The sequence below is a fragment of the Tamandua tetradactyla genome, chromosome 13 (genome assembly GCF_023851605.1).
Source record: "Tamandua tetradactyla isolate mTamTet1 chromosome 13, mTamTet1.pri, whole genome shotgun sequence".
In the NCBI taxonomy this organism is placed as follows: domain Eukaryota; kingdom Metazoa; phylum Chordata; class Mammalia; order Pilosa; family Myrmecophagidae; genus Tamandua; species Tamandua tetradactyla.
The window spans coordinates 1,956,685-1,982,089 of NC_135339.1; the positions used below are offsets into that span (position 1 = coordinate 1,956,685).

Genomic DNA, 25,405 nt, shown 5'->3' on the forward strand with positions numbered 1-25,405 from the left:
AAAAAAAAATTAACCCAACTTTTAGAAATCATACCATTCTACATATGCAATCAGTAATTCTTAACATCATCACATACATGCATGATCATCGTTTCTTAGTACATTTGCATCGGTTTAGAAGAACTAGCAACACACCAGAAAAAGATATAGAATGTTAATATAGAGAAAAGAAATAAAAGTAATAATAATACTAAAAAAAAAAAAGACAAACAACCAGACAGACAAAAACAAAAAAAACAAAAAACAAAACACAAAAAAACCTATAGCGCAGATGCAGCTTCATTCAGTGTTTTAACATGATTACTTTACAATTAGGTATTATTGTGCTGTCCATTTTTGAGTTTTTGTATCTAGTCCTGTTGCACAGTCTGTATCCCTTCAGCTCCAATTACCCATTATCTTACCCTGTTTCTAACTCCTGCTGGACTCTGTTACCAATGACATATTCAAAGTTTATTCTCAAATGTCGGTTCACATCAGTGGGACCATACAGTATTTGTCCTTTAGTTTTTGGCTAGACTCACTCAGCATAATGTTCTCTAGGTCCATCCATGTTATTACATGCTTCATAAGTTTATCCTGTCTTAAAGCTGCATAATATTCCATCGTATGTATATACGACAGTTTGTTTAGCCACTTGTCTGTTGATGGACATTTTGGCTGTTTCCATCTCTTTGCAATTATAAATAACGCTGCTATAAACATTGGTGTGCAAATGTCCGTTTGTGTCTTTGCCCTTAAGTCCTTTGAGTAGATACCTAGCAATGGTATTGCTGGGTCGTATGGCAATTCTATATTCAGCTTTTTGAGGAACCGCCAAACTGCCTTCCACAGTGGTTGCACCATTTGACATTCCCACCAACAGTGGATAAGTGTGCCTCTTTCTCTGCATCCTCTCCAGCACTTGTCATTTTCTGTTTTGTTGATAATGGCCATTCTGGTGGGTGTGAGATGATATCTCATTGTGGTTTTGATTTGCATTTCTCTAATGGTCAGGGACATTGAGCATCTCTTCATGTGCCTTTTGGCCATTTGTATTTCCTCTTCTGGTAGGTGTCTGTTCAAGTATTTTTCCCATTTTGTAATTGGGTTGGCTGTCTTTTTGTTGTTGAGTTGAACAATCTCTTTATAAATTCTGGATACTAGACCTTTATCTGATATGTCGCTTCCAAATATTGTCTCCCATTGTGTAGGCTGTCTTTCTACTTTCTTGATGAGGTTCTTTGATGCACAAAAGTGTTTAATTTTGAGGAGCTCCCATTTATTTATTTCTTTCTTCAGTGCTCTTGCTTTAGGTTTAAGGTCCATAAAACCGCCTCCAATTGTAAGTTTCATAAGATATCTCCCTACATTTTCCTCTAACTGTTTTATGGTCTTAGACCTAATGTTTAGATCTTTGATCCATTTTGAGTTAACTTTTGTATAGGGTGTGAGATATGGGTCTTCTTTCATTCTTTTGCATATGGATATCCAGTTCTCTAGGAACCATTTATTGAAGAGACTGTTCTGTCCCAGGTGAGTTGGCTTGACTGCCTTATCAAAGATCAAATGTCCATAGATGAGAGGGTCTATATCTGAGCACTCTATTCGATTCTGTTGGTCGATATATCTATCTTTATGCCAATACCATGCTGTTTTGACCACTGTGGCTTCATAATATGCCTTAAGGTCAGGCAGCGCGAGACCTCCAGCTTCTTTTTTTTTCCTCAAGATGTTTTTAGCAATTCGGGGCACCCTGCCCTTCCAGATAAATTTGCTTATTGGTTTTTCTATTCTGAAAAGTAAGTTGTTGGGATTTTGATTGGTATTGCATTGAATCTGTAAATCAATTTAGGTAGGATTGACATCTTAACTATATTTAGTCTTCCAATCCATGAACACGGTATGCCCTTCCATCTATTTAGGTCTTCTGTGATTTCTTTTAACAGTTTTTTGTAGTTTTCTTTATATAGGTTTTTTGTCTCTTTGGTTAAATTTATTCCTAGGTATTTTATTCTTTTAGTTGCAGTTGTAAATGGAACTCGTTTCTTGATTTCCCCCTCAACTTGTTCATTACTAGTGTATAGAAAAGCTACAGATTTTTGAATGTTGATCTTGTAACCTGCTACTTTGCTGTACTCATTTATTAGCTCTAGTAGTTTTGTTGTGGATTTTTCCGGGTTTTCGATGTATAGTATCATATTGTCTGCAAACAGTGATAGTTTTACTTCTTCCTTTCCAATTTTGATGCCTTGTATTTCTTTTTCTTGTCTAATTGCTCTGGCTAGAACTTCTAACACAATGTTGAATAATAGTGGTGATAGTGGACATCCTTGTCTTGTTCCTGATCTTAGGGGGAAAGTTTTCAATTTTTCCCCATTGAGGATGATATTAGCTGTGGGTTTTTCATATATTCCCTCTATCATTTTAAGGAAGTTCCCTTGTATTCCTATCTTTTGAAGTGTTTTCAACAGGAAAGGATGTTGAATCTTGTCAAATGCCTTCTCTGCATCAATTGAGATGATCATGTGATTTTTCTGCTTTGATTTGTTGATATGGTGTATTACATTAATTGATTTCTTATGTTGAACCATCCTTGCATACCTGGGATGAATCCTACTTGGTCATGATGTATAATTCTTTTAATGTATTGTTGGATACGATTTGCTAGAATTTTATTGAGGATTTTTGCATCTATATTCATTAGAGAGATTGGTCTGTAGTTTTCTTTTTTTGTAATATCTTTGCCTGGTTTTGGTATGAGGGTGATGTTGGCTTCATAGAATGAATTAGGTAGTTTTCCCTCCACTTCGATTATTTTGAAGAGTTTGAGGAGAGTTGGTACTAATTCCTTCTGGAATGTTTGATAGAATTCACATGTGAAGCCGTCTGGTCCTGGACTTTTCTTTTTAGGAAGCTTTTGAATGACTGATTCAATTTCTTTACTTGTGATTGGTTTGTTGAAGTCATCTATTTCTTCTTGAGTCAAAGTTGGTTGTTCATGTCTTTCCAGGAACCCGTCCATTTCATCTAAATTGTTGTATTTATTAGCGTAAAGTTGTTCATAGTATCCTGTTATTACCTCCTTTATTTCTGTGAGGTCAGTAGTTATGTCTCCTCTTCCATTTCTGATCTTATTTATTTGCATCCTCTCTCTTCTTCTTTTTGTCAATCTTGCTAAGGGCCCATCAATCTTATTGATTTTCTCATAGAACCAACTTCTGGTCTTATTGATTTTCTCTATTGTTTTCATGTTTTCAATTTCATTTATTTCTGCTCTAATCTTTGTTATTTCTTTCCTTTTGCTTGCTTTGGGATTAGTTTGCTGTTCTTTCTCCAGTTCTTCCAAGTGGACCGTTGAATCTTCTTTTCTGATATAGGCGTTTAGGGCAATAAATTTCCCTCTTAGCACTGCCTTTGCTGCGTCCCATAAGTTTTGATATGTTGTGTTTTCATTTTCATTCGCCTCGAGGTATTTACTAATTTCTCTTGCAATTTCTTCTTTGACCCACTCGTTGTTTAAGAGTGTGTTGTTGAACCTCCACGTATTTGTGAATTTTCTGGCACTCCGCCTATTATTGATTTCCAACTTCATTCCTTTATGATCTGAGAAAGTGTTGTGTATGATTTCAATCTTTTTAAATTTGTTAAGACTTGCTTTGTGACCCAGCATATGGTCTATCTTTGAGAATGATCCATGAGCACTTGAGAAAAAGGTGTATCCTGCTGTTGTGGGATGTAATGTCCTATAAATGTCTGTTAAGTCTAGCTCATTTATAGTAATATTCAGATTCTCTATTTCTGTATTGATCCTCTGTCTAGATGCTCTGTCCATTGATGAGAGTGGTGAATTGAAGTCTCCAACTATTATGGTATTTGTGTCTATTTCCCTTTTCAGTGTTTGCAGTGTATTCCTCACGTATTTTGGGGCATTCTGGTTCAGTGCGTAAATATTTATGATTGTTATGTCGTCTTGTTTAATTATTCCTTTTATTAGTATATAGTGTCCTTCTTTGTCTCTTTTAACTGTTTTACATTTGAAGTCTAACTTGTTGGATATTAGTATAGCCACTCCTGCTCTTTTCTGGTTGTTATTTGCATGAAATATCTTTTCCCAACCATTCACTTTCAACCTATGTTTATCTTTGGGTCTAAGATGTGTTTCCTGTAGACAGCATATAGAAGGATCCTGTTTTTTAATCCATTCTGCCAGTCTATGTCTTTTGATTGGGAAATTCAGTCCATTAACATTTAGTGTTATTACTGTTCGGATAATATTTTCCTCTACCATTTTGCCTTTTGTATTATATATATCATATCTGTCTTTCCTTCTTTCTACACTCTTCTCCATACCTCTCTCTTCTGTCTTTTCGTATCTGACTCTAGTGCTCCCTTTAGTATTTCTTGCAGAGCTGGTCTCTTGGTCACAAATTCTTTCAGTGACTTTTTGTCTGAGAATGTTTTAATTTCTCCCTCATTTTTGAAGGACAATTTTGCTGGATATAGGAGTCTTGGTTGGCAGTTTTTCTCTTTTAGTAACTTAAATATATCATCCCACTGTCTTCTAGTTTCCATGGTTTCTTCTGAGAAATCTACACATAGTCTTATTGGGTTTCCCTTGTATGTGATGGATTGTTTTTCTCTTGCTGCTTTCAAGATCCTCTCTTTCTCTTTGACCTCTGACATTCTAACTAATAAGTGTCTTGGAGAACGCCTATTTGGGTCTAATCCCTTTGGGGTGTGCTGCACTTCTTGGATCTGCAATTTTAGGTCTTTCATAAGAGTTGGGAAACTTTCAGTGATAATTTGTTCCATTAGTTTTTCTCCTCCTTTTCCCTTCTCTTCTCCTTCTGGGACACCCACAACACATATATTTGTGCGGTTCATATTGTCCTTAAGTTCCCTGATACCCTGTTCAAATTTTTCCATTCTTTTCCCGATAGTTTCTGTTTCTTTTTGAAATTCAGATGTTCCATCCTCCAAATCACTAATTCTATCTTCTGTCTCTTTAAATCTATCATTGTAGGTATCCATTGTTTTTTCCATCTTTTCTACTTTATTCTTCACTTCCATAAGTTCTGTGATTTGTTTTTTCAGTTTTTCTATTTCTTCTTTTTGTTCAGCCCATGTCTTCTTCATGTCCTCCCTCAATTTATTGATTTTGTTTTTGAAGAGGTTTTCCATTTCTGTTCGTATATTCAGCATTAGTTGTCTCAGCTCCTGTATCTCATTTGAACTATTGGTTTGTTCCTTTGACTGGGCCATATTTTCAGTTTTCTGAGTGTGATCCGTTATCTTCTGCTGGCGTCTGGGCATTTAGTCAGATTTCCCTGAGTGTTGGACCCCACAGGTTGAAAGATTTTTCTGTGAAATCTCTGGGTTCTGTTTTTCTTATCCTTCCCAGTAGGTGGCGCTCGTGGCACATGTCTGTCTGCGGGTTCCACCTGTAAAAGGTGCTGTGGGTCCTTTAACTTTGGAAAACTCTCGCCGTGGGGAGGTTCGCCAGCCGAAGCGGCTTGGAAGAGTGCCAACCAGCCCGGGGGTCCGAATGCAGGGAGGGTCGCCGGCCGCTGTAGCCCGGGAGAACGCCCGTCCGAATTTCCTAGTCGGCCCAGGGCGCCAAGCGTGGCGGGAAGGCCCCAGCTGCCGTGGCCCGGGAGAGTGCACTGTTCCCAGCCGGACCGGGGAGTGACATGTTTGGAAGGGACCCCCCCCCGGTCACCGTTCTCCACGACCTGGGGATTTCCGATCCAATTCTTTCAGTTGGTCCTGGGGGGCGCGCATGGTGGGGGCGCCAGCTGCTGCAGCTTGAGGGGACCGCCTGCCCAATTCTACCAGCTGGCCCGGGAAGGAGGAGGGGAGGGACTCCGGCCGCTTGCCGCCCCGCCCGGGGAAGCCCGCGCCCCTTGGTGATCTCACCGGATTGGGTTCTCCCAGCCAGTCAGCCGTTTCAGGACGGGGTACGCTGTCTTTTTGATCTCTGTCGTGGCTCCAGGAGCTGTTCTGTATCGTTTCTACTCCCCTAGTAGCTGTTCTGGAGGAGTAAAGGTGAAGATGGCAAGGCTGTCGAGGACGGTGGTGGAGGAGCCGGTGAAGGCGGAAGAGGGCACAGTGGTGGTTGGAGAGCCACTGGAGTAGGAGGAGAAAGGGAAGGGCAAGATGGCGGCGGTAGCGCCGGCAGAGAAGGGAGAAGAGGAGGGCTAGTTGGCGGCGGGAGCACCGGCGGAGAAAGAGGAAGAGGAGGGCTAGATGGCGGCAGGAGCGCCGGCGGAGAAGGGGGAAGTGGAGGGCTAGATGGTGACGGGAGCACCGGCGGAGAAAGAGAAAGAGGAGGGCTAGATGGTGGCGGGAGCACCCGCGGAGAAAGAGGAAGAGGAGGGCTAGATGGCGGCGGGAGCGCCAGCGGAGAAGGGGGAAGAGGAGGGCCGGGAGCGCCGGCGGAGAAAGAGGAAAATTAGGGCTAGATGGCGGCGGGAGCGCCGGCAGAGAAGGGGGAGGAGAAGGGCTAGATGGCGGCGGGAGCGCCGCCGGCAGAGAAGGGGGAAGAGGAGGGCTAGATGATGGCGGGAGCGCTGGCAGAGAAGGGGGAGGAGGAGGGCTAGATGGCGTCGGGAGCGATGGCGGAGAAAGAGGAAGAGGAGGGCTAGATGGCGGCGGAAGCGCCGGCAGAGAAGGGGGAAGAGGAGGGCTAGATGGCGGCGGGAGCGCCGGTGGAGAAAGAGGAAGAGAAGGGCTAGATGGTGGCGGGAGCGCTGGCAGAGAAGGGGGAGGAGGAGCATGGCTTGTCTTTTCATTTTGTTAACAGTATATTTACAGGCAAAAGTTTTAAATTTTAATAGAAGTCAAATGTATCAATTTTTCCTTTTATGAAATGTATTTTGGGGTCAAATTTTAAAAACCTTCTTTGCCTAACTCAAAGTCCCACAGATTTTCTCCTATATATTCATCTAGAAGTTTAAGAGTTTGTGTTTATATTTATAGTTCATTTTGAGGTGCGGCGTATGGACCAGGAATCAAACCTGGTCTCCCAAATGGCAGGCAGGAATTCTACCACTGAACCACCTATGGACCTTTCTTTCTTTCTTTTGCATATGAATGTCCAGACATTCCAGCACCATTTTTTGAAAAATATCCTTCTTCACTGAATTTGTTTACAACTTTGTCAAAAATCAAATGGCTATATTTGCACATGGATTTGTTTCTGTGTTCTCTATTCTGTCCTGTTGATCTCTGTGTTGATCGTTTCACCAATCCAACACTGTCTTTATTACTGTAGCTTTAGAAAAAGTCTTGAAATCAGGTAGTGTGAGACCATCAACTTTGCTTTTCTTGCTCAGAATCGTTTAGGCTATTCCAGATCTTTTGCCTGTCCATATAAATTTTAGAATAAGGTTGTTGATAGTTATAAATATGCATGATGGATTTTTTATTGGAAATATATTGAGTCTATAGATTAAATTTGAAAGAATCAATTACCTTCATAATATTGAGTGTTATAATCCATGAACATGTCATGTCTCTCAATCTATTTATGTCTTCTTTAATTTCTTTTGTCAATGTTGGTACTTTACATCATACAGATCTTGTACATATTTGTTAAGTTTATACCTTAGTATTTTTTTTGGCATTTTTGTAAGTTTTATACACATACAAAGCACCCCCCAAAAGGAAATATATATAAAATTTCAAATTTCAGTAGTTTATTCTGGAATATGAAATATGATTGATAGTTGTGTGATGACTTTGAACTCTGCAATCTTACACAGCTCATTATTTTTAAGCACTGTTTTATTAACAGCATTATTGAGATACAATTCACCAATTTAAAATTTACAATTCATTGGTTTTCTAGTACATACATGACATGGGCAACCATCACTTCAGTCAATATTATATATTTTCATCATCTCAAAAAGAAATCCCATATACTTTAGCTATCAATGCACTATACCCCTTTCCCCCCACTCATTCCCTAAGCAACTACTAATTTACTTTCTGTCTTTATAGATTTTCCCATACTGCATTTTCATATCAATGGAATCAAATAGTGTTTCTGTTTGCTAAGGCTGATGCAGTGCAATATACCAGAAATGGGTTGGATTTTACAATGTGGACTTACTAACTTACAATTTCCAGTTGTTAGGCAATGAAAATGTGCAAATAAAGGTATCAACATTGTATACTGAAGAAAGGCTGTATCTAGGACACCTCAGTCACATAGAAAGGCACATGGCTGGCGTCTGCTGGTCCTTCACTCCCGAGTTTCATTATCTTCAGCTCTGGCTCCAGTGACCTCCTCTGTGGGTCCTCTCTTGGCTCCTCCAGGGCCATGTTCTCTAAGCTCTCTTCAGACATCTCTGGGTGTTTCTCTCTGAGCTCTCTGGGCATTTTCTGTGTCTTTTATCCTCTCATAAAGCACTCTAGTAAAGGATTAAGACACACCTTGAATTGATTGGGTGTGCTTCCTTGAAACTACTGTGTACCCCACATAAGCCATGTTCTTTTAATCCGAATCCAATCTTGTGGGGGCAGACCTGTTGTTTGGGTGGGATCTTTTCATTAGGTCGTTTCCATAGAGATGTGATCCACCCAATGTGGATGGGATGTTTTAATTAAATTATTTCCATGGAGAGGTGACCCCACTCATTCAAGGTGGGTTTAAGTAGTTTGCTGGACACCTAAAAAGAGCTCATGGAGTGAGAAATTGCTTAAAGCCAATAAAGAGATCAGACACCTAGACAGAGATATTGGAGATTCTTGGAAAGCTGAAATAGAAAGCTGCTGGAATCAAAAGCTGAAAGAATACAACTAGGGAGTAAAGGACCAGGAGATGCCAGACACATGCCTTCATCAGTTGACAGTGAAATCCCGGAGTGATTGACCTTTATTTTTTAATGCAATTTTATTGAAATATATTACATATTCACATACCATAAAATCCAAATTGTACTCCAAAAACATAAAAATAAGAATAAAAGTGAAAAAGAACACCCAAAACATCCAGTACCCCCCTCCTCTCACTATTTTAATTATTATTTTTTCTCTCCCTACTCATCTGTTCTACATTATCTGTCCATACACTGGATAGAGGGAGTGTCAGTCATTTTCAAAATCACATGGTCACACCTTAAAAACTGTATGGTTATACTATTGTCTTCAAGCATCAAAGCTATTGGATTATAATTCAACAGTTTCAGGTATTTGCCTCTAGTTACACCAATACACCAAAACCTGAAAAGGGATAACCATAAACTGCATGAGAATAATCTCCAGAATGACCTCACAACTCTATTTGAAATTTCTCAGCCACAGAAACTTTATTTTGTTTCATTTCTCTTCCCTCTTTTTGTTGAGAAGTCTTTCTCATTCCCACAATGCCAGGACCAAGCTCATTCCCTTGAGTCCCATGTTGCCAAGGAGATTTACACCCCTGAGAGTCATGTCCCACACCAGGGGGGAGGGCAGTGAGTTCTACAGAGTTGACCTAGAGAGAGAGAGAGACCACATCTAAGCAACAGAAGAGATTCTACAAGGATGACTCGTAGGCATAACTATAAGTAGGCTTTGTTTCTCCTTTGCAGGAATATGTTTCATAAAGGCAAACCCCAAGATCGAGGGCCTAGCCCATTAACTTGGCAGTCCCCAATGTTTGTGAGAATCCCAGGTCTTCCCCAGGTGGGAAGTTTAATATTTCCACCTTTTCCCTCAGTCCCTCAAGGGGACTTTGCAAATATTTTCAATCTTCTGCCCAGATTACACTGGGATCTATCAGGGCATCACACCAACCTGTACAGAATAACAGGATCTCACTCCCTATTCAAGGTTCCATCTAATTATGATGTTCAAATAACCATATTTTCTAGTTTGCTAGCTGCCAGAATGCAACACACTAGCGACGGATTGGCTTTTAATTAAAGGGAATTTATTTCACTAGTTCTTCAGAGGAAAGGCAGCTTTTAACTGAGGTTCTTTCTTACATGGGAAGGCACAGGGTGATCTCTGCTGGCCTTCTCTCCAGGCCTCTGGGTTCCAACAACTTTCCCCAGGGTGATTTCTTTCTGCATCTCCAAAGACCTGGGCTGAGCTGCGAGTGCTGAGGTAAGATATGCTGAGCTGCTTGGGCTGTGCTATGTTGAGTCTCTCATTTAAGCACCAGCCAATTAAATCAAACGTCTTTCATTGCAGCAGGCATGCCTCCTAGCCAACTGCAGGTGTAATCAACAGATGAGGTTCACTTGCCATTGGCTTATGTCCACAGCAATAGAACTAAGCACCTTCACCTAGCCAAGTTGACACCGGAATCTAACTACCACACCATACAAGTTAAATTAGGTAGTGTGCAACTGAAAATATAAATTTTGTACCAAATAAACATCTCTTTCTTTGGTCTCATGCAGAAATTGAAGTTTTTAAAATACAGTCAATACTATACTCTACCATTTAGTCTGATTTTTCTTAGTCCTAACCAGATCAGCTTCATTCATATCGCTTACTGAAGTCTGAAAACTTTTTCAGTATTTTTCACAGTTACTGTATGGGATAATGCTGACTTGCATAGCTGTAGAACTCTAACTCAGATTACCAGGCATCATACAAATATCCAAAGTTCCAGGGAATGACCAGGTTATACACAAAGAGCTCAGGATCTCAGAATTTAGAAATAACAGTTACAACTCCAGAATAGAGCTTACTATCTAGAAACCTTTACAAAAGGCCTTCACCTGATAACCTATAGTCTCAAATTCAATTCTCAGAGTTTACACATTCTAGTTAGTCCATGTTAGTGAAGCATAATAATACTTGTTTTTTCATTTCTGTCTTATTTCATTCACCTAGTTGCAAGCCTCACAACTTCATTTCTTCTTGCAGCCACTCAGTATTCCATTGTATGTATACACAACAGTTCCCCCTTTAGTTCCTCAGTTGATGTATCCTTAGGCCACCTCCACCCATTGTAAATCTTGAACACAACCACCATAAACAGCAGTGTGCAAATGTCCATTCGTGTCCCCACTTTCGGTTCCACCAAGTATATACCTAGCAACAGGTTGCCGGTATATACTTGATATGGCTAGCTTCCTGCGGAGCCACCACATTGCCCATCCAGTGTCCTTCCCTACCAATGGTGAATAGGTACATCTCACTCCACATTTTCTCTAACACTTGTATCTCTGTTCCTTTTTAAACAGTTATATTCGCACATCATACAATCCAATCTAAGTAAAAAATCAGCGGTTCCCAATGTAATCACGCACATAATCACCACTACATTCTATATGAGGACATTTCCATTTCTTCTGTAAAGAATCCCATATCCCTCCAAATCCCCTGCTTATTGACATTTAGTTTTGTCATATTGTCTTTCTTACATTCTATGGAAGCATATTACAATTTTACTGTCAACTGTACACCCTAGTTTGCATTGATTATATTTTCCCCCATATACCATCTCATTTTCAACACCTTGCAATGTTGACATTCGTTTGTTCACCCTCAAGCAAAAACATTCTAAATTTGTACATTTAATCACCATCATTGTCCACTGTAGGCATAACTAATTTATACCAGTATTTATCTTCTATATTTCTTTCTGGTGTCATACATGCCCCTAGCCCACCTCCTTCAACCATACTCACATTAAGCTTCATTTGTTATGCTTACAAATTGTTCTACTATCAGAAAGTATTGTGTTATCCATTTCTGGACCTTTACAATCGGTCCAGATTGTAAAGATACTGAAAGATGCTCCTTCAGTATCTAATGCCCAGTCTCTACCATTTTTCTATCTCCCAGTAACCTGTGTTCTTAATGTTAACTCTCAAAATGCACTCACTAATGTTAGTTTATATTAGTGAGATTATATAGTGTTTGTCTTTTTTTTCTGGCTGATTTTCACTCAACATAATGTCCTTAAGGTTCATCCATGTTGTTACATGCTTCATGACTTTATTTTGTCTTATAGCTTGGTAATAATCCATTGTATGTGTGTACCACAGTTTGCTTATCCACTCACTCATTGATGGGCACTTAGGCTGCTTCCATCTCTTGGCAATTGCAAATAATGCCACTATAAACATCAGTGTGCAAATGTCCACTTGTGTCCTTGCCGTCAGTTCCTCTAAATATATACCTGGTAATGGGATTACTGGGTCATATGGCAGTTTTATAATTAGCTTCCTGGGGAACTGCCAAACTGCTTTCCAGAGTGGTTGCACCATTCTACATTCCTACCAACAATGAGTAAGTGTGCTTCTTTCTCCACATCCTCTCCAGCATTTGTCATTTTCTTTCTTTTTTTTTTACAATGGGCACTCTCATAGATGTGAGATGATATCTCATTGTGGTTTTGATTTGCATTTCCCTAATAGCCAGTAAAGCATCTTTTCATGTTTTTGAGCCATTTCTATTTTCTTTCCTGAAAAGTGTTTGTCTATATTTTTTGCCCATTTTTAATTGAGTTGTTTGTCTTTTTGATGTTAAGTTGTAGAATCTCTATATAAAGAGATATTAAATGCTTATCTGATATTTGGTTTCCAAATATTGTCTCCCACTGTGTAGGCTGCCTTTTTACTTTTCTGAAAGTCCTTTGATGCAAAAAGTGTTTAATTTTGAAGATATCCCATTTATCAATTTCTTCTTTCTTTCTTTGTGCTTTGGGTGTGAGGTCTATGGAACCACATCCTATCATAGTATCTTTAAGATACTTTCCTACATTTTCTTCTAAAAGTTTTATGTTCTTAGCTCTACTGTTGTCTTTAACCCATTTTGTGTTAATTTTTCGATAAGGTGTCAAAAAGGGGTCCTCTTTCATTCTTTGGATATTGATATTCAGTTCTCCAAACAGAAGTTATTGAAGAGGCTGTTCTGTCCCAATTGAGTTGATTTGACTGCTTTATCAAAGATAAATTGTCCATATATGAGAGGGTCTATTTCTAAACACTCAATTCAATTCCATTGGTCAGTATATCTATCTTTATGCCAGTATCATGCTGTTTTGACCACCATAGCTTTGTAATATTCTTAAAAGTCAGATAGTGTAAGATCTCCCACTTCATTCCTCTTGATATTTTTACCTATCCAACACACTGTAACCGAGAAATGAGGATTTAAGTAATGATTTTGATTATTGAATCATTATATTGATATTCCTTTTTGCTTTCTGAGATTTTGGAGTAGATAGAGGGAAATACCTGAAAGCCCTAAACTATAATTAAGCTGTCCAGAATCTGAAATGATTATAAAAAACCTTACTTTGTGCCTTTGTGGCTTTAAGAGTGGTTAGGCCCTTTTTCTGGTCATTTGCTTATAGAGCAAAGGCCCTAATGCTAGTGAAGTCAGCCATCAACTAGCCTCAGCCCCTTACATTTGTAAGTCATATCCACCAGATTCTGCTCCTGAAAGATAGCTTGTCTCCCTTCCTTTAAGTTCACACCTGTAGTACTGAGTGATTGCTCTGGCTTCCTTCCAGAGCTTCCTTATGTTCTCCTATTGAAATGATTATGATAACACTGTCTCCTTTTCTGCTTTGAGCTTACTATCCGAAATGACCTCATCTCCCCTTACTAAAATTCTTAAAAACCTTGAACCCCCTAAACTCAGAGAGACAGATTTTGGGCCATTAGGCTGAGTGCTGTCCTAATACATGTATAGTAATAAACCCTTTCTCTCTTTGAAACCCTGGTGTCTCAAGAATTGGTTATTGAGTGCATCAGGCAAAAGAATCCACAGCCTTTGTCCAGTAACAATACCCTTCCAATTAAATTTGGTTATTGTTTTTTCTATTTCTGCAAAGTAAGTTGTTGGGATTTTAATTGGTATTGCATTAAGTCTATAAATAGATTTGAGTAGAATTGAAATCTTAATTATATTTAGTCTTCCAATCCATGAACACAGTACATCCTTCCATTTATTTAGGTCTTCTTTGATTTCTTTAGCACTTTCGTGTATGTTTCTGTATATAGGTCTTTTGTGGTCTTGGTTAAATTTATTCCTAAATATTTTACTATTTTGGATGCTATTATGAATGGAACTTTCTTCTTGATTTCTTCCTCAGACTGCTCATTACTCGTATATAGAAATCCTACTGATTTTTATGTATTGATCTTGCACCCTACCACTTTGTTGTATCATTTATTAGCTCTAATAGTTTTGCTGTAAATTTTTTGGATTTTTGACATATATTATCATGTCATCTACAAACAGTGAAAGTTTTACTTCTTCCTTTCCAATTTGGATATCTTTTATTTCTTTTTCTTGCTTAATTGCTCCAGCTAGAACTTCCAGCACAACATTGAATAGCAGTGGTGACAGTGGGCATCCTTGTCTTGTTCTTGATCTTAATGGGAAAGCTTTCAGTCTGATGTTAGCCATGGATTTTTCATATATTACTTTTATCATTTTGAGGAAGATCCTTTCTATTTGTATCCTTTGAAGGATTTTCATCAAGAAAGGATGTTGAATTTTGTCACATGTCCTTGACTTTTGTTCTTTCTTCCTTTTTTTTCTTTTTCAGGAGATATATAAAAAATCTCTACAAACCAATAAGAAAAAGATGATGCAACAGAAAAATGGCAAGACTTCAATAGGCATTTGCAAGCCAGTTGTTCAAATGGTCAATAAACATATTATAAGGTATTAAAATTTTTAGTGGTAAGGGAAAGACAAAACCACAATATTATATCTCTACATGCCTATCACATTGGTAGGAATTTTCAAGTCTGAAGGTTCCAAATGTTGGTGAGGGTATGGAGCCACAGAAACTCCCACCACTGGGGTGGGGGTGGGGGAATATAAATTGATACACTACTGTGTGTTATTAAACAATGAAGAAAACAGTGTGGCATTATTTATTAATTGCATATTATCCTATGGCCTTGAAATTCCCTGCAGGGTGGAATGTACACAGAGGTACACATGTTTATTCAGGATAAGTGCTCCAGAATGTACAAATAAACAGAATTTAAATGCCTTAAGTCATAAACAAAGTACTCATTTTGCACATAATACTTGGATGAATCTGATAACTTAATATTGGACAAAAAAACAAGAGCTGTATAATTCTTTTTACGGAGAGTTTTAAAATACAGGCAAACTAGTTTATATTTTCAAGGATGCATGTAAAGATAGTAAGTATAAAAGATGTTCTAGTCTACCAGCTGCCAGAATGCGTATACCAGGAGCAGAACGGCTTTTAAAAGAGAGAGAATCTATTAAGTTGCAACTTGCTAGTTTACAGTTCTAAGGCCATGAAAATGTCCCAATTAAAACAAGTCTATAAATGTCAAAATTAAGGCACCAACAATAGGTTACCTTTACTCAAGAAAGGCCAGTGAAGTTCAGGGTTTCTCTCTCACCTGGAAAGGCACATGGCAAACATGGCAATGTCTGCTAGCTTTCTCTCCAGGCTTCTTGTGTCATGAAGCTCCCCAGGAATGTTTTTCAAAATCTCTGGCTGAATGGGCTCTTGTAGTTCTTGTGGCTCTAAAAAGGGACTCTCTCCAAAATGTTTCCTCTTTTAAAGGATTCCAGTAAACTGATCAAGACCCAGGTGGAATGGGTGGAGTCACAACTCCATGAAAACCATCTAATCAAAAGTTACCACCCACAATTGGGTGGGTCACATCTCCAGGGAAACAATCAAAAAGTTCTCAGCCAGCAACATTGAATGAGGATTAAAGGACATGGCTTTTCTGGGATCCACCACAGATTCAAACCAGCACGTAAGGTAAAGCAAAGATAACTGCCAAAGTCAGAATGATGGTTAGCTCTGAAGTTGCATTGTGATTGGTAAAAGATTCATGGGGGACAACAGAGGTGATTATGTTTTTGTCCTTGATGGTCAGTGTTTTATGTGTGTTTTTTATTGTAAAAAATAACATATATACAAAAAAGCAATAAATTTCAAAGCACACCATAACAATTAGTTGTAGAATAGATTTCAGAGTTTGGTATGGGTTACAATTCCACAATTTTAGGTTTTAACTTCTAGCTATCCCAAGACACAGGAGTTTAAAAGAAATAACAATATAATGATTCAGCAACCATACTCGTTTTTTAATTCCTATCTTCTTGGTTTTAACTCTACCTTCTATTTTGATTTTTTCCCCCAATGTTTAAGAGTATGTGGGCTATGGCCATTCAAGATTTTTCACATTGGAAAGGGCTGTCAATAATCTGGGATAGAGAGATGGAACTAGTTAGTGTTCTGGAGAGAATGGCTTCTCAGTGTTTCAGGACTGATCTGGCCTAGGAACCCACTGGAGGTTGTACGTTTCTGAAAATTAATCATAGTGCATTGAACCTTTGTAGAATCTCATATAAAGCCCTAGGTGTTCTTTAGGGTTGGCAGGAATGGTTTTGGTTGGTGTTTGGCAAATTATGATAGGTACCGATGCCTAGCTCAAGCTAACATAAGAGAACCCTCCAGAGTAGCCTCTCAACTCTATTTAAACTCTCTCAGCCACTGATACCTTATTTATTACACTTCTTTTCCACTTTTGTCTGGATGGCATTGTTGATCCCACAGTGCCAGGGCCAGGCTCATCCCTGGAAGTCATATTACATGTTGCCAGGGAAATTTTCACTCCTGGATTTCATGTCTCAAGTTAAGGGGGAGAGTAATGATTTCACTTATAGAATTTGGCTTAGATTATTTCCCTAAAGGGTGTATCATCCCCAAGAAAGGGGGGGGGGCAGGGCCCAAATGAAGTGGAATCCCTCCTTCAAGGAATTCAGACCCCAGTGGCTGGAAAACAGAAGCAATCAAAACCCACCAAATATCTCACTTCTATATCAACCAAACCCCTGGCAGGAAGAATCTGCTGAAATCAACAGAATTGTATCATTTTAAACTGGTGGGAAACTGTAGGCAGACAAGCACCACATGCTAGGCAAGATAGGAAAAACACAGAGGCTTCTTAGAGAAGTTTGACAATGTGCTAGGTCTCACCCTCAGGGAAAACTGATGCTGGCTACTCTCTCTTCCTGAGATGTGGCAATGTCTGGTCTGGGAAAATCTGACTGGGGTCAATAATGTCTGAGGAGACCCTTCTCAAAAAAAATGTCTCCATATAGGCAGGGAAGAAACAAAAATAAGGAATGAAAAATTCTGATGAGTTAAACAGAACCTATTCTAGAGGTTTAGAATAAGTTGAACTGAATGTCAAAGAACAGAAAACAAAGCCATCAGCAAGTAAATCCTGTGTAATAGAGTGAAAACAACCTCCAGAATAAGCCAATGAAGGTATCAAATGCATAAACACCAGCAAAAAATGATGAGTCATACATACTATGAAAATCAAAGATATGGCCCAGTCAAAGTAACATACCAAAATTTCAAATGAGATACAGGAGTTGAAACAACTAATCCAGAATGTTCAAACAGACATGAAAAGTCTCATCAAAATTCAAATCAATGAGTTGAGGGATGATATAAAGAGGACATTGAGAGAACATAAAGAAGAACTCAAAGGTTTGAAAAAACAAATCACAGAATTTATGGGAATGAAAGGCACAATAGAAGAGATGGAAAATCAATGGAAATAGATACATTGGATCTCCTCAAAATTAAACACTTTTGCATGTCAAATAACTTTTTCAGGAAAATAAAAAGGCAGCCTGTGCAATGAGAGACAATATTTGGGAAATGCATCTCAGATAAAGGTTTAGTATCCAGAATATATAAAGAGATTCCTGAACTCAACAACAAAAAGACAAGCAACCCAATTGAAAAATGGGCAAAACACACTATATTAAGTAGTTGTAACTGTTATTTCTAAATTCTGAGATACTGAGCTGTTTGTATATAACCTGGTCATTCCCAGAAACTTCAGGTATTTATGTGATGCCTGAGACTCGGAGTTAGAGTTCTAAAGCTATGAAAGCCAGTAGTACCCCGCACATTTTCATTTGTGTCAAAATATTTACTATCTTTTGTAATTTCTTTCTTGACCCATTAGTTGTTTAAGAATGTGTGGTTTAGCCCCCATGTATTTGTGAATTTTCCAGCCTTCCATCTGTTATAAATTTTCAAATTCATTCCATTATGATCAAAGAAAATGTTTTGTATAATTTCGATCTTTTTTAATTTAGTGAAACTTGATTTGTGACTCAACATGTGATCTATTCTGTGGAATGATCCATGAGCATTTGAGAGAAATTTATATCCTAATATTGTGGGGTATTGTGTTTATAAATGTCTTGAATTTAGCTCATTTATTGTACTATTTAACATCTTTATTTCCTTATTAATCCTATGTCTACATGTTCTATCCATTGATGAGAGAGGTGTATTATTGTAAAGGTGTTTACTTCTCCCTTCAGTTTTGCCAGTGTGCTTCTTGTATTTAGGGGCACTCTGTCTCATTGTATAAATATTTATGATTTTTACATCTTCAAGATGAATTTTCCCTTTAATTAATACAGTGTTCTTCTATCTCTTTTGTTTTGCACTCGAAGTCTAATTTGTCTAATATTAGTATAGCTACCCCCACTTTTTCTGGTTGCTGTTTGCATAAAATTATCTTATTTCAGCCTTTCACCTTCAACCTATTTTTGTCTTTGGGTCTTAAGTGGGTTTCTTATAGGCAGATATGGTTGGGTCCTGTTTTCTAAATCCATTCTGCTAGTCTATGTCCTTTGATTGAGGAGTGTAATCTATTAACATTTAGTAATACTATGTAAAGGCAGTACTTTCTTCTACCATTTTGGATTTTGGATTTTGGATGTAGTATCATATTCTCTCTCTCTCTCTCTCTTTCTCTCTCTACCTTCCTGATATCCTTCATTTCTACACTCTTCTCCAGACCTCTCTCTCTTGTCTTTTCTTATCTGCCAGTAGTGTTCCTTTTAGTATTTCTTGTAGAGCAGGTCTCTTTTTCACAAACTCTCCCAGTGTCTGGTTGTATGAATATATTTTAAAGTCTCCCTTATTTTTGAAGGACTGTTTTGGCAGGTATGGAATTCTTCACTGGCACTTTTTCTCTTTCAGTATCTTAAATATATCACCACTCCTTCTCACATCCAAGGCCTTAGCTGAGAAATCCACACATAGTCTTATTGAGCCTCTTTTGTATGTGAGAGATTGCTTTTCTCTTGCTGCTTTCAGAATTCTCTCTTTGTCTTTGACAATTGACAATTTAATTAGTAAGTGTCTTGGAGTAGGTCTGTTTGAATCTATTTGGTTTTGGGTGTGCTGTACTTTTTGGATATTTAATTTTATGTCTTTCATAAGATATGGGAAATTTTCAGTGATTATTTCTCCAATTATTCTTTCTGCCCCCTTTTCCTTCTCTTCTCCTCCTAGGACACCCATAACACAGATTGCAGGAGTAGGGTGAAATCAGAATCAAGTTTCTCTGAGGGTGAGACCCAGCAGTTTGTCAAACTTTCCTATGAAGCCTCTTGACTTTGTGCTTTTTGTATTCTTCCCAGATAGTGAGGTTTATCATCCCACAGCTTTCCATCAGTGTAAAATGATGTAATGTTTTTAATTCTCAGCAGCCCTTGTCCCTGCCAGGGGTGTGGTTAAGACGATACTGAGTTAGACTTCAGGCTTAAATTCATTCTGTTTCCCAGTCCCTGGGACATGAATTCCCTGAAGAAGGGCTACCACTTGAGCTGAGCCCTGTTCCCCATTTTCTTGGAAATGATACACCCTTTGGGGGATTATTTTCTCCATTTGACTCATTACTTTTTTGCTCAGACCTATCTTCACTCATCCATCTCTTGGGTCAAGCTGAAAAGTGAAAATTCCTGAGGATTTTTCTAATGAGCTACTTAGAACAGTTTTTTTTAAAAGAAGTAGAAAAAAATCCCCTTTCTGAGCCAGTCTCCAACCCCCAAAGTCCACCAGTCAAGAGACAGAGTGGGTACTTGGCTGTATGTGCCCCACTTTCCAGATTTTAAAGGTCAGCCAGTCCCCAAACCCTCCATATTTATTCCTTTTTATTTAATTTAATTTAATCTTTTATCTGTCAGCCATGTCTCCTCTCTGCTGGAATTAAAACCGCAATTGGAGCTTTGCTGAGCTACCTTCCTTTGCTCCCATTAGAGACTACTTAAAGATATGCCCTATAGGGAATTATCTCCTTCACCTGATTAGTTATTTTGTGTCTCAGACATATGTTAATTCTGCCCTTGCCTGGGGCAGTGCTGAGGATTGAAAATGCCCATAGTTCTATCTAATGGGCTATTAGGAAGTCAAAAATAATGGAGAGAAAAAATAGAAAAAAAAATCCTTTTCAAAGCTGAACACCAGCCTACCTGGGCTTGTCAATCAAGAGCCAGAGTTTGTACTAGGTCTGTGTGCCCCCTTTTTTTTCCTGGGACCCAGCCCTTTTCCAGTATTTTGAGCTTTTTCAATTTAAAATGTCTCTGCTTTTTTACTACCAGCCCTATCCCCTCTCTGCTGGGGTGAAGCCTCTGGGTTCCTTTCTTGGTTTATCTGGGCACAGAGCTTGTATACAGCAGTCTGAATTTGTTCATTGATTCCACAGTTGGAGTTTGGCTGTGCCACCTTCCTTGCTCCTAATAGAGAGGGCTTCTTTTTCACTCAGAGAACCAACTCTGAGATACCCTGCCATGCCAGTGGGGGAGGGGCACCAGACTTCATGGCTTGGGAGACTTACAGCTCTTCAAGGGATATCGGCCATTCCGCTCATTCCAGACTGGTGTCTAATGTATGTACAGTCACTGAAGGCCCCCAAACAGATGTTCCAGGTTGTCCCTGGCTATTTACTTGCTGCCCTGAAATACTAACTAAATTCCATAACTCATTATGCCCCTGAATTGGGCTTTCTTAAGTGAAGGTATTCTTTTGTTAGTGCCTTGATTTGAATGTTTTCATCATCTTAGAATTGTGATTTATATCTTAATAAATTCCTTTTGTAAAAGCCAATCGATTTCTGGTATATTTGCAATCTGGCAGCTTCAGCAAACTGAAACAGATTTCGGTATCAGAAGTGGGGTACTGATGATTTGGAAATACCAAACAACTTTTTACATGGATAAGGGGAATATTCCAGAAGAATTGTGATGAGATGAACAGGAAATGCCTGGATTTCTTTGAAGAAACTATTGGTAGAAATATGGATGCAAAGTTTCTTCCAATAAGACCTTAGACAGAAATAATAAATGTGGCATTGCAAACTAGAAGAAAAGTGATCCTTGCTTTAAAGTGACAGAGAATTTGACAAAATTGAACCCTGATATTAAATGGAAGGTAGAATTTGAAGGTGATGAGCTTGGATATCTAGCTAAGGAAATTTCTGAACTAAATATGGAAAATTCAACCTGGGTTCTTCTTTCAGCTTACATTAAATTGCAACAGAAAAGGGATAAGCTAAGAACTGAACTCTTGGGCAAAAGAAACCAGAAATTGATACTTTGGAAAGTTCTGAGCTTTTGGAAAATGAGATCCCGAAGAATTTGCCCCTTGTAAGGATTTAACTAGCCATTTAAATCAGCCATATCAGAAAAAAAAAAAAAGCAGAAACAAGATTGGAGATGAAGTTATCCAGGAAGTATTTGCAGAAATCCCTATTGTCTGAGGGTTTGAGCCCTATATGTTGTGTGCCAACTTAACAAATATTTTGTGATATCTGTATGAATGGAACCACTGCCAGTCTGGACTAAAAGGGACAGAAAGGGGACAGATTGAAGGAAAAAAATGACTTCAAAGGTAGAACCATGGAATCTAAGATGTTGAGCCAGGAAATCTCAGGCCAGGAGGGCAGATGTCCTCATGTATGTGGAGAGGGTGAATGTGTCATGGAAGCAGAGGGTGGGCCTTCTGCTTTATTGTTCAAGAAGGGTTTTGCTACCTTAGGCCTCAAAGAGGGTGGAGCACATTGCCTTGAGATTAGGAGGAGCTGATAAAGAGGCCAGATGCCTAGACAGAGACATTTGGAGATGCTTGGGAGGTGATATAGGGAGCCACTGGAACCAGAAGCTGCAAGCACTACAACCTGGGAGCAGAGTCAGGAGATGCCAACTGTATGCTTCGCCAGCTGACAGAGAAACTCTGGATGTGATTGGCCTTTCTTGAGTGAGGGTATCCTCTTGTTGATGCCTTAATTTGGACATATTCTTGGAATTAGAACTGTAATTTGTAAGTTAATAAATCTCCTTTGTAAAAGCCAATGCATTTCTGGTATAGCATTCTGGCAGCTTTAACAAACTGAAATTGTGGGTCACATCTTAATTGAAACAACCTAATTAAAAGGTCTCACCTTTCAATAGGTCTTCAAGCACAGGAGTAGATAAAAAGAACATGGCTTTTTCTGGGGTACGTAACAGCTTCAAACCAGCACAAATGACATGTGGTCTTTTGTGACAGATTTCTTTCATTTCTCACAAAATTTTCAAGGTTCATTATGTTGTGTGATACATAACTACCTCATTTGTTTTTATGCTGAATGAAATTCCATCATATTGATATATCACCTTTTGTTTATCCATTTATATATTGATGGTCCTTGAGTTGTTTCCATCTTTTGACTATTCTAAATAATGCTGCTATAAACATCCATGTATAAATTTCTGTCTGGACATATGTTTTCATTTCACTTGGGTAGATACCTAGGGTGGAACTTTTGGGTCATATGGTGTATTTGTCAGGGTTCTCTAGGGAAACAGAAATGATAGGAGACATATTTAAATATTATGAAATTTTATTAAAATTGTCTCATGCAACTGTGGTGTTTTGGTTTGCTAATGCTCCTGGAAGAAAGGTCAATCATGTCTGGGGTTTCTCTGTTCACATGGGAAGGCACTTGGTGATGTCTGCTGTCCTTTTCTCCTGGCTTCTGATTTTAATCAGCTCTCTCAGCTTCTGGTATCTCCTGGGATTCCATCCTTCTGCTTCTCCAAACATCTGTGTCTTGGTTTCATCTTTCTGCTCTCTGCGTCAGCACTGAGCACTCTCTCTTTCCAAGAGCTCTTTTAAGGACTCCACTGTACTAATTAAGACCCACCTTGCATGGACAGAGTCATAGATCCGTGGAACTTTCCTAAACAAAATGTCCCACACACAATTTGGTTGGTCACATCTCCATGGACGCAACCTAATCAAAAGATCCTATCCACAATTAGTCTGCTCCCACAAGATTGGATTAAAAGAGCATGACTTTTCTGGGGTGCATAACAGTTTCAAACCAGCACATTTGGGGGATGCACAAGTCCAAATTCTTCAGGGCAGGCTGCAAACTGGGAACTCCAATGAAGGTTTTGGCTGAATTCCCCAGGAGAAGCTGGCCAGCTGAGGTAGAGATGGAAATTTTCTCTTCTGACTCCTGAAATCATCACTTCTCTTTTTAAAGCCTCCTACTGATTTGTCAAGACATCTCTCATTGTTGAAGGCAATATCCTCAGATATAATTAGCCATAGATACATTGAACTTGCTCATGATTTAAGTTCATGAAATGTACTCACAATAACAATCAGGCCAATGCTTGCTTGAACAAATGACTGGAGGAACTAAGTGAAGGCACACAGATGCTTAGAAAAGAACCACTGGCATCAGAAGCTGGAAGCAATGAACCAGAAACAAGGAACAGCAGATGTCAGATATGTGCCTTCACAGCTGACAGAGGTGCCCCAGACAGCATCAACCTTTATTGAGTGAACGTACCCTCTTGGTGCTTTATTTTGGACATTTTCACAGCCTTAGAATTGTAACTTATGACTTGTTAAATTCCTTTTTTAAAAGCCACTCCATTTCTGGCATATTGCTTTCCAGCAGCTTTAGTAAACTAAAACAATGTCTTTCTAGAAATTTGTCAATTTACACTAAATTATTTCATTTGTTAGCACACAAATGATCATAGTATTTTTAATGATATTTTTATTTTGTAAGGTCATTGTGCTGGTTTGAAATGATGTATGTACCCTAGAAAAGCCATGTTTTAATCCAAAATCCCATTTTGTAAAGGCAACAGTTTCTTCTAATCCCTATTCAGTATTGTATTTTGAAACTGTAATTAGATCATCTTCCTGGAGATGTGATTTAATCAAGAGTGGTTGTTAAACTGGATTAGGTTGAGGTGTATCTCCACCCATTTGGGTGGGGTCTTGATTAGTTACTGGAATCCTATAAAAGAGGAAACATTTTGGAGAAACTTAGAGATTCAGAGAGAGCAGAGGTAGCCATGAGGAGCAGAGTCCATCAGCCAGCACTTTGGAGATGAAGAAGGAAAATGCCTTCCAGGGAGCTTCATGAAACAGGAAGCCAGGAGAGAAAGCTAGCAGATGACACTGTGCTCACCATGTGCCATTCCAGCTGAGAGAGAAACTGTGACTGTGTTCACCATGTGTCTTCTCACTTGAGAGAGAGAGAGAGATCCTGAACTTCATCGGCCTTCTTGAACCAAGGTATCTTTCCCTGGATGCCTTTGATTGGGCATGTCTATAGACTTGCTTTAATTGGGACATTTTCTCAGCCTTAGAACTGTAAGCTAACAACTCATCAAATTCCCCTTTTTTAAAAGCCATTCCATTTCTGGTATATTGCATTCCGGGAGCTAGCAAACTAGAACTGTCATGCTAAAGCCCGCTCTTTCATTTCTTATTCTTGAAATTCTCTCTTAAGTTCTTCTTTGTCTAGTTTAAAGCTCATCAATATTGTTAAGTTTTAAAAAAACCAGATTTTGGTATCATTGATTATTCTTTCTTTTTTTACTATTGTCTTTTATCAATTTCCACTCTGACTTTCATTATTAAGTCCCTTCTGCTTGCTTCAAGTTTAGTTTGTTCTTTTTTTCCCAGTGTCTTAAAATGTAGGGTAAATTAGTGATTTGATATCTTTCTTCTTTTTTATAAGAATTTGTAGCTATAAATTTTCTTCTCAGCACTGCTTTAGCTTCATCCTACAAGTTTTATTATGTTCTGTCTTCATTTTGATTCTTCTCAAGTTATGATGTAATTTCCCTTTTTATTCCTTTTGGTTCATTTGTTATTTAGGAATGTGTTGTCTAATTTCCACATATTCATGTTTCCCTAATTTGTTTCAATTATTTCTAATGCCATTCCCTTAGTTCAGAGAACAAACTTCATATTATCTCTAAAATTTCATGTTACTGAGGTTTGTTTCACGTCCTAAACATAAGGTCTATCCTGGACAATTTTCACATACACTTGAGACACATGTATATGCTACCTTTGTTTGGCAGAACATTCTCTAGATATGTTATATCCAGTTGGCTTAGGTTTAGAAGTGAGGACAAGTCTTCTATTCCCTTCTTGATCTTCTGTCCATATAATCTATCCATCACTGAAATTTGGATACAGAAGCCTCCACTTAGTATTGTTGAATTGTCTATTTCCCCCTTCAATTCTGTTAGTTTTTGCCATATATATTGTGGGATTTCTGTTTTAGGTGCATATATTTTTACAGTTTTTCATTTTCCAGATGGATTTATGCCTTTATTA

General features: G+C 38.6%; 1 long non-coding RNA gene across 4 annotated transcripts in view; it reads left to right on the forward strand.

Annotated features, from left to right (window-relative positions):
• Positions 1–25,405, forward strand: part of LOC143653488 (uncharacterized) — a 157,968-nt gene that overhangs the window by 5,129 nt on the left and 127,434 nt on the right. For all 4 annotated transcript variants that reach the window (XR_013161321.1, XR_013161320.1, XR_013161322.1 and 1 more), the window contains exons 2-3: positions 14,492–14,610; positions 15,500–15,703. This is a non-coding gene — a long non-coding RNA (uncharacterized LOC143653488). The remainder of the gene's footprint in view (positions 1–14,491; positions 14,611–15,499; positions 15,704–25,405) is intronic.